At 39.8% G+C, this 9,448-nt stretch overlaps 1 non-coding gene across 1 annotated transcript; it reads left to right on the top strand.

Moving 5' to 3' along the window:
* The first annotated feature begins 209 nt into the window (after positions 1–209).
* Positions 210–281, top strand: trnam-cau. Its single transcript has one exon. It is a non-coding gene; the product is annotated as a tRNA-Met (tRNA).
* The last annotated feature ends 9,167 nt before the right edge of the window (positions 282–9,448 follow it).

Genomic DNA, 9,448 nt, shown 5'->3' with positions numbered 1-9,448 from the left:
GTCTGTCATTCATGCACCTGAATCCCAGTGAGTTTCCTATCAAAACCATTTAGATTTCTTTACACTTGTCATGTTCATCATTTCCTAGCTCATAACACCACTTCCCTATCCTGCTTTACTCCTGCATTTACCTGCTGAATTGAATGACGTGCTGACCAGTCGACGGATGCACATGCCAATCGCAGGAAAAGTAGTCTTGTCCCATCTGGAGTCCTGTAGCTCAGTGATTAGAGCACTCGCCTCATAAGCGAGAGACCTGGGTTCGATTCCCAGCAGGGTAAAATGTTGGGCAAGTTTCCTTACTCCACACATCTCTGTTTACTTAGTAATAAGTAGGAACCCAGTTGTTAGTCGATTGATGGATTGCTTTTCCGGGGATAATAATCCCCTCAAATAAAAAAAACAATAATAACTTGGTCACTCAATCCATGACATTTGTGGGGCACTGCTGTGCGCAATTGGCTGCTCTGTTTCTCCCACAAATATAGTCAATTCACTTTATAGCATATTCTGTGAAGCGCTTTGAGACATCTAGAAGACGTGATAAGCACTATATCAAATGCAAGGATTATTATTATTATTATCTCCACGTGTGCAGAAGAACTTAATTTCCTGCGATTCAATATGATTCCAATGCTTGCCAGTAAGCACGCATGTGGCAATGGATCAAGATGCATTGAATTGCACAAAACGTAGTATTGACCCATCATCGCATGTCCACTTAAAGGCTGCATTGAATTAAAATGTGCAGTGTAGATTGTTGATTAAATTGGATTTTATCTGATTTATGCAAATTTGCCTGTAACTCGGACTTTGCGTAAGTCATTTTAAATGATATGGTCCCAACTGATACGACTTATGTGAGTTTTACTGTAATCTATCATGCTATACTGTCACATTGTTCACCTATTTAATTCTGCCTTTGCTTCTTTTTTTCTGCTATTTTTGTACAAAACTCAAGAGTAAAAGATCATATAAAATAAGGATAATAATAATAATCCTTGCATTTGATATAGCGCTTTTCACGTCGGGAGGACGTCCCAAAGCGCTTCACAGAATATACTGTAAAATGAATTGACTGTATATTTGTGGGCGAACGCGGCAGCCAATTGCGCACAGCAATGTCCCACAAACAGTCGTAGATTGAAAATGAACAATTTATTATTGTTTTGTTTTGGAGGGATTATTATTAGGCGTGTGGAGTAAGGAAACTTGCCCAAGGTTTCCCTGCCTGGAATTGAACTCAGGTCTCTCACTTGCAAAGCGAGTGCTCTAACCACTGAGCTACAGGACTCCACAAGAGATGACAAGAGATCAGGAAATGCAATAGGAATTTATTTAGAGGAAGACACACTATTGGCACACATGGTGGAAAAAGAAACCACAATATGTTTCTGAAACGAACTACATTAGTTCCTGAAAACGAAAATGATTCAGTGTTTGTCTGAAAAATACAGTCACTTTGCGATATTTCCTGTGAAGTGTTTTAAAATGTCCTCCGAACATGAAAGGTGCAATATCAAATGTTTGGATTATTATTATTGTTGGGTTATTCAGTTTAGAAATAGATTCAGGGAATGCGTTGGGAAATTGTTTAGGTGGAATAAGTGGGCCAATAGTCAACTTCTGCATGAAAATTTGGCTGTTTGCCATATGTTTCTCTGCCTCATACCTTCAGGTTACTCATTTATTGCACTTCTGTGAGACACTGGGTATCAGATTACACAGAGCACCTTTTTGCATAAAGCATTTCCATGGCGTTTACTTTCAATATGCTATTTTACAATGAATATATGTCAGGAACTAGGTAAAATAATAAACTAAGGAAAAATTGTCAAAGTAGTACTGTGCAGTAAGAAAAGACTATTATGGGTACAAATTATATTGTCTTCATTTAGCATTAACTGGCATAATCTGTTTTACTTCTGTTACATTCTATCGACTGCGCAGATGCCAGCTGTACATCTCAGATGTCATGAAATGTCAACAGTCGTGGAACTGAGTGACCAAATTATTGTAATGTTTTTAAAGGATTATTATCCCCGGAAATGTGATCTGCTAATCGACTAACAACCAGGTTCCTACTTACTCCTAGGTAAACAGAGACATGTGGAGTAAGGAAACTTGCCTAACGTTTCACCCTGTCGGGAATCGAACCCTGTTTGGGAATCAACTGTTTGTGGGACACTGCTGTGCAGAATTGGCTGCCGCGTATCACCCACAAAAACACAGCCAATCTAGTTTACATTACATTCTGTGAAGCGCTTTGAGATGTCTTGAAGAAGCGTTAAGGAGCTATATCAAATGCAAGGATTATTATATAAGGATTTTAATTAAGAGTGTGAAAGAGACAATGGGGTAAAACATGCAATGTTTCATAATGGATTTGATAATTGGTGAATAAAACATCACATTATTCCAGCTATTCCTAAAGCTGTGAAAGATAGATATGTCTTAACACAGGCTTTAAAGGTGAGGAGGGAGGTGAGACAGTGTGACTCCGGGACGGATGGAACATTGTAACATCTGGGTTCATATGTATGAATTCTGAATCTGGATTGAGTGGGCGGTCAAATCGTGGATTATTTCAGATGGGCTTTGGGACGGTTGGATTGCACCTTGCACTGTGTTTTGAGGTGGAACATTTTGAACGTTTTTCGGTCCCTCTGCATGGTACATAGCAATGTCTCTTTGTCTGTTGCTGGTGTGGTTAAGAGCTACGGAACTTCCTACACTTCAAGAGCAAGCACATCATGCTGAAGTGGTTTTTGACTGTTTAGGCATAAAGTATCGTACATCCTGTAACTGTGTGCTGTATGGGCTATCACTGCTATCTGTGCAGATAATTTGAAATGTTTCTTGAAGAAAACACACCCAAAATATATAACCATCATGTTTTATCCAATTTCTTCAGAGCACAGCAGCTTTCCATAAACAATGCCCCTCTGTAATATTAGCACTCTTGTCTTGTACATAATCCAGGCCCTGTCATTGTGCTAAAGATAGGGGAGCTGGTTCAGAACCTCTTTGGGTTCTGAATTGCTGCTTTCTGACCACTGCAGAACAATGGGCTGAAGGGCCTTCTTCCAAATATAGTCATTCACTTACACAAGCCCAAATTGTTTCACACTGACTCAATGTCCAGATGTTTGTTGTTCCCTCAACATCATCTTGCTTTGTTATGCTTTACTTGTGAGCATCTTTGGCAGTGTGATGTTACAGCTGCTTTCTTCAGCTATTTGTGTGTCAATCTGGCTCAGGTGTGAGCACTCTCACCTCTGAGTCACAAGGCTGTGAATTCAAACCCATGACGGCACCTGGAATTGATATACTCTAGGCCAGGGTGATCCAACTGGCAGTCCATGGGCTGCATCTGGCCTGGAAATGATTTTATCCTGCCCATGATCCAACATCATTGTTTTACCTCCTGGCAGCATGGTCTCTGCACTTTCAAAGTGACGGGAAGAGGGGATGAGTGGTGGGTTTGACTCATACCTCCCGCTCTGCCCCTCTTCTTGTCATTCTCTGTGCTGCCTTGTGCCTCGTACAATCTCGTGAATGACAGCGGGGAAAGCGATGGGAAGAGAGGAGTATTTTATAAAGATGTTGCATATATTGCAATTCTAAAACTATAGAACTATGAGTTTCAGTAAAAAACGCAAGGTAGATGTGGAAAAAAGATTTCAATGAACTTGGGAAATAGATTACTTGTTTATTGAAAGTGATGAAAAACCCTTTGTCCCATTGTTAGTTTTGCAATTATGAATTAATCTATTTTGGTTTTGTTGAGCATTCTCCATAGGGGCCTCCATATGCTGAGTTGATATATTGTGTTTTTATTTTAATACATAAAAATCAACTGGATGCATATATTATTTCAATTTGAGATTATTTTTATTTTGTTCATTGTTAGGGCTATTTGAAAAGTGAAGGAAATTCCCCCGGGGTCCTGTCTAACTATTGCCTAATAAAAATTGGTCATTCACCTCATGGCAAATTTACTTTTGCACTTCTCCCTTGCTCCACATCCAACCTCGCCACTATGAAGTGCTCTGAAATGTTGCCAATAAAATTTACATTCATCGCTGTTTGTGGGTGATTGGTGTGCTCAAATTGGCTGCTGTGTTCCTCTACAAATACAGTCACGACACTTTACAGTATATCCTCCGGACGTGAATGGCGCTATACAAAATGTAAAGATTATTATTATTGTACCATTTCTGGTTACACTATTCATTTTTACTTTAGACTTTCCTCTGGCTCATCTATCGTACTCAGTTTGATACAAATGTTAACTGTGAAGAGAATAATAATACTTGCACTTCATACAGTGCCTTCTCACATCTTTGGAATCATTCAAAAGCACTTCCTTGAATTTACTACAAAGTTATATAAAGTGTGTATACGTGGCAGCCAAGATGCAGACAGCAATATCCACAAACAGTATGAATGACAACAACAACACATTATATTTGTTTAGCCCCTTTTACGTCGGAGGACATCCCAAGGTGCTGAAATGTTTTCCAGAATTACTCTGGAGTAGATTGCAATACTTGTCCCCAGTTGTCTCGATTCAGTTTACTGAAATCTACAGTAGCCACATTGCATTTTGAGCAGGCAACTCCCTCCAGCTGCATCCAAAGTTGGCTATTTTTGGAGCTGGTACAGTGTGCATTGAGTTCCCAAAGGTTCAAATGGCAGTTCAGGACGCAGATTGGACAGTTGAAAACCAGGGTTCGAGTGAAAATGTAATCCTAGTTGAAAACCAGGGTTTGAACTCACAGTCTTCTTTAGAAGTTTGGAATATCAATAATCTCTTAGAGCATAATCATCAATCTTAGAATTTTAAATTTTCCAATCATCAGTCTTAGATTTTCCAGAATAAATAACCAACCCCTACATATAGTTTCAGTTGTAAAGAATGAAGCAACAAAGAGAAAAATAATTATAACTGTAATTATTCACAAATAATGTGTGGCCTGCCTGAAAGCTCTATCCTCAGCCCCCACCTTTTCCTTGTCCACATGCTTCTACGTGGTACATCATTCACAATCATGTGAATAACTTTCCATGTATGTGGATGAAACTTCAATTTACTTTTGCACTTCTCTTTTGCTGCGCTTCTGACCTCGCTACTGTGAAATGCTCCGAAATGTTGCAGAACACCATTTACATTCATAAAGCGCCTTTCTCATTGGGAGGATGTCCCAAAGTGTTTAACATTACTGTTTAGCACCAAAGCCTAGATAAAGTGTGCTATGTAAATGCAGGATGGCATCGTTTTTTAAAAAAAAGACCATTTGCCTTTCACTATCAACAACAACTTGCATTTACATAGCTCCACTCACACTGCCCAAGAGTTGACATTGGCGGAGCACAACTCTGAGCCAGGGGGCGGTGAGCATAGGCATAGTCGAATAGGAGGGTCTTCAGGCGCAACCTGAAAATGGAGAAGAAAGGGGCAAGGTGGAGGGATAGAGGAAGAGTGTTCCAGAGTTTTTGGGCCTAGTGGCTGAAGGTGCGGCCACCAATGGAGGAACAGAGGGCATGGGGGATATGCAGTATGGAGGTGCCAGGGCATGAAGGGATTTGAAAACAAGTGTGAGGATCTTGAAATCAACCTGTTTGGTGATGGGGAGGCAGTGGAGCTTGACGAGAACTGGTGTGATGGGGGTACGGAGTTCAGTACGGGTAAGCATGCGAGCGGCAGAGTTTTGGATAAGCTGGATCTTCCCATGGTGGAGCTGGGGAGATCGGCAAAGAGGGCATTTGAGAAGTCCAGTAGGGAGGTGGCAAACACATCAACGAGTGTTTCATCTGTGTCTGGGGTAAGGTATGGTCGGAGGCAGGCAATGTGGTGGAGATGGAGGAAGGTGGTCCTGGTCAGGGACCGGATGTGGGAAAGGAAGGACAGCTGAGGGTCGAACCTGACACCAAGGTTGCGCACTGGTTCGGGAAGTCTGACGGATAGGCTGGGGAGGTTGAGGAGGTCAGAGCCGCAGGATAGAAGATGTTGACCGGAGCCAATGAGTATGGCTTCTGTTTTGTCAGCATTGAGTTATAGGAAGTTTTTGTTCCTCCAGTCCTGATGTCTGCCAGACAAGCTGAGAGAATATTGGCGGACCTGGAGTCGCAACTTGGGGAAGAGAAGTAGATTTGTGTGTCATTCACATACATGTAGAAGTTTACCCCATGTCTGTGGATGACATACCAAGAGGGAGCATACAGATGAGGAAAAGGAGGAGGCCAAGGATGGAGCCTTGGGGTACACCACAGGTGACTGGGTGAGGGCGGGAAGAAAAACCGTTGGAAGAGACAAAGTGATGGCGGTTTGTAAGGTAGGACTTGTACCAGGCTAGCAGTCCCATTAAGGTGGATAAGGGAGGAGAGGCGGTGGAGGAGGATTGCGTGGTTGACTGTCGAACGCGGCGGAGAGGTCCAGGAGGATAAGGAGGCAGAAGGAGCCCTATGAACAAAACGTTTTGAGATATCCCAATCAAAGAAATATATTTGATACATAGGATGTTTTCCTTTTAGTTCTAAGAAGCAAGTACACCAAAAATTGCCACGGCAGCTTCTCTAATACTATTGGTTATCATTGTCAAATCCTGCTCACATTCTACTATTTACCAGGGAAAATAATCATGTACTCTTTATCATTGGATTCCCTTAAAGCCCATCCAGAACGATGGAAGAGAGACACTTGTAGATCCAGGACACCTTACTCCAGTGCCGTTCGCTGATTCTGGCCTTTTATTTGAATTGGCCTCTTGCAGCCATGACAATTATCTCTCATCCAATTCCATTTAGATACATTTCAGACATGCAGTGAAACTAGTTATCAGCCAGTTGTGTTTGATGCAATGGTATTATTTTTGTACTTTAATTAATATACCTGTCAAAAATAAACACTAACATTTTTGAAATTACCCTGGAAAACCCACTCATCAAATATTTTCATTAAATCACACACACTGCTTTCCCCGATTTGCATGACCACCAAGTAATTTTGGCCTCCTGAAATCTTGTTTTCACTTCTGCCATCACAGCTGCTTTATTGCAGTTGACTGCTCAGCTCCGTTTTTAGTAGCTTTACCCTTTTGGCTCGTTGACTTGGAAAAGTAAATTTTAATTTCTAAATATGCAGAATATTAACTATATACATTCATCTGCTATCTATCTGATGCACTCAAGCTGACAACCATGAACAACAATGAAAATTTACATTTATATAGCACCTTTCATCTTGAGACATCTCAAATCTCTAATGATACAAATCTCTTTGAACCAAAGTGCTACTGGTTGACTTTTACCATTTAGACCATGTAGACTTGTCCAGACACAATTCCTTTTTGGGGGAACATTGGTGAGTTTATAGATTTTATGGGCTGTCTTCATCCAAACCAATCTTGCGATTTGAGTTTCCCACATCTTGGTTTGCCGATTTGTGTATCAGATCCCCAGCTCTACTTATGATACAGCCCTTTCAACCATAGGACTCATAGGGGTGAAATTTGCGGTATTCCTTTAGAAGCACTGGCATATAGTAAAGTGTATTATCACAGCATTTTGAGACTTTTCGTACAAAACTAAACACAGTTAGAAACATAGAATTCTATAGTGCAGAAGGAGGTCATTTGGCCTATCAAGCTGTGCTGGCTCACAGAGCAAGGATATGGCTTCAATCCCACTGCCCTGCCTTAACCCCATACCCTTTCAAGCCCCTCTCTTTCATATGCCTGTTTAATTACATTTTCTGACCATTTTCTGACCACTTTTTTTTTACTGTTGATGTAGTACATTTGTGATTTGAAATTGTAGCCTTGGCCATAGCTGGAATTCTTGATCCTGATCAGGATCAGGAAATAGCACATTATGGGCTGGGAGAGCATGGATTTTTGTTATAATGTCTATGATGACACTGAGTGTCATCCAACACTGGGGAGCACTGCTGGGGAGCACTGCATTGTTGGAGGTGTCGTCAGATGTTAAACCGAGGTCATGTTTGTTTGTTCAGGTGGACATTAAAGAACCCATGGCACTATTCAACAAGAGAAGAGAGTTTCTCACGGTGTCTTGACCAACAGTCTTCCAAATAAAATTGATCATTTATTTCATGGTTTATGAAACAATTCTGTGTGAAAAATTGCTGCCGCTATCACCCACAAAACACAGTCAATCCACTTCACAGTTATATCCTGGGAATCATTTTGGGACATCCTCCAAACATGAATGGTGCTATATCAAATTCAAGGATGATTATTATTAATAGATCTAGCCCTGAAAAGAAAAAAAGTATGGGAATAGAGTTCAGAGTGTTTGTTTCAACTTTCAGTTGGCTTATTATTATGTTTGACTTGTTTAAATTTTTGAACTTGCTGTTCAGCATATCAAAAACTCTAGATTATTGTTTCTCTGACATGAGCTATCTTTTGAATTAGATAACATTGATGATTATATGAACAAGAAAAGCATTTATTGTATTTAGTTTGTTTTACATAATCTGAGCTACATTCATTCTTTTTATCCCTGTTTTTCAGAAAGAGTGTGAAGGAAAAATCGCGTAAGTTTGTTTCTGTACAGTAATGTAGAAAGACTGCACCCACTAAGTCACTACTGTGTTAAACATAAGAAGGGTATTCACGTCACGGCTATTTGTGGGACATTGGGTGTGCACAAATGGGCTGCCAGATTAGCCTTCAAATACGCAGTCACTACACTTTACAATGTATTCTGTCAAACGCTTTGAGATCTCCTCTGAATGCGAAAGCATGGATTATTATTGCTATATTTATTATTATTATTACACAAGCACAACAAAAAAACTGAACGCTGAATGTTCTTTTGTAGTTGCCAATTTTCTTTTAAAATGGCTTCTCTTAGATATGGACTTGAAATAATTTTATTTATTTCACCAGATATTGTATCAAAACACTGCTAGATTTAACTTTCCAGGCTAGAATGTCCATTTAAAGTTCTGAAATTTCACTTCTCTGCTGCTCCCTCTTACATTGCTCTTCTATGCAATAACACTTCATAATGAACAATAATCTTTCAGCATTAACAATTTTCAAAAGTGGTTATTTTTACTTACATGTCCTTCGAAGACTTGCTATGATTGTGCATATTGTATCTCTCAGATGATCTGCCATGCCCAATAAACACAAAAGGTATATAAGATTCAATAATTGGGATAAAGGATTTGCTGTAGTTTTTATATTAAAAATATTATTATTTTTATTGTTATTAGTAGTACACAAGCACAACAAAAAAACAAACACAGAATGTTCTCTTGTACTTGTCAGACTTTTTATACTATATGATTCAATAATTGTATAACAATAACCAGATTCAGCGCCTTTGGACATCCTCCCGACATGAAAGGCGCTATACAAATGTAATTTTGTTGTTGTAAAAAGATAGGGTAAAGTATCTTGTACTAAAATTG

This window comes from Callorhinchus milii, unplaced genomic scaffold (genome assembly GCF_018977255.1).
Source record: "Callorhinchus milii isolate IMCB2004 unplaced genomic scaffold, IMCB_Cmil_1.0 Scaffold4, whole genome shotgun sequence".
NCBI classification, from domain to species: Eukaryota; Metazoa; Chordata; class Chondrichthyes; order Chimaeriformes; family Callorhinchidae; genus Callorhinchus; species Callorhinchus milii.
The sequence above is the reverse complement of the archived record's forward strand: the minus strand, read 5'-3'. Positions and strand labels throughout refer to the sequence as shown.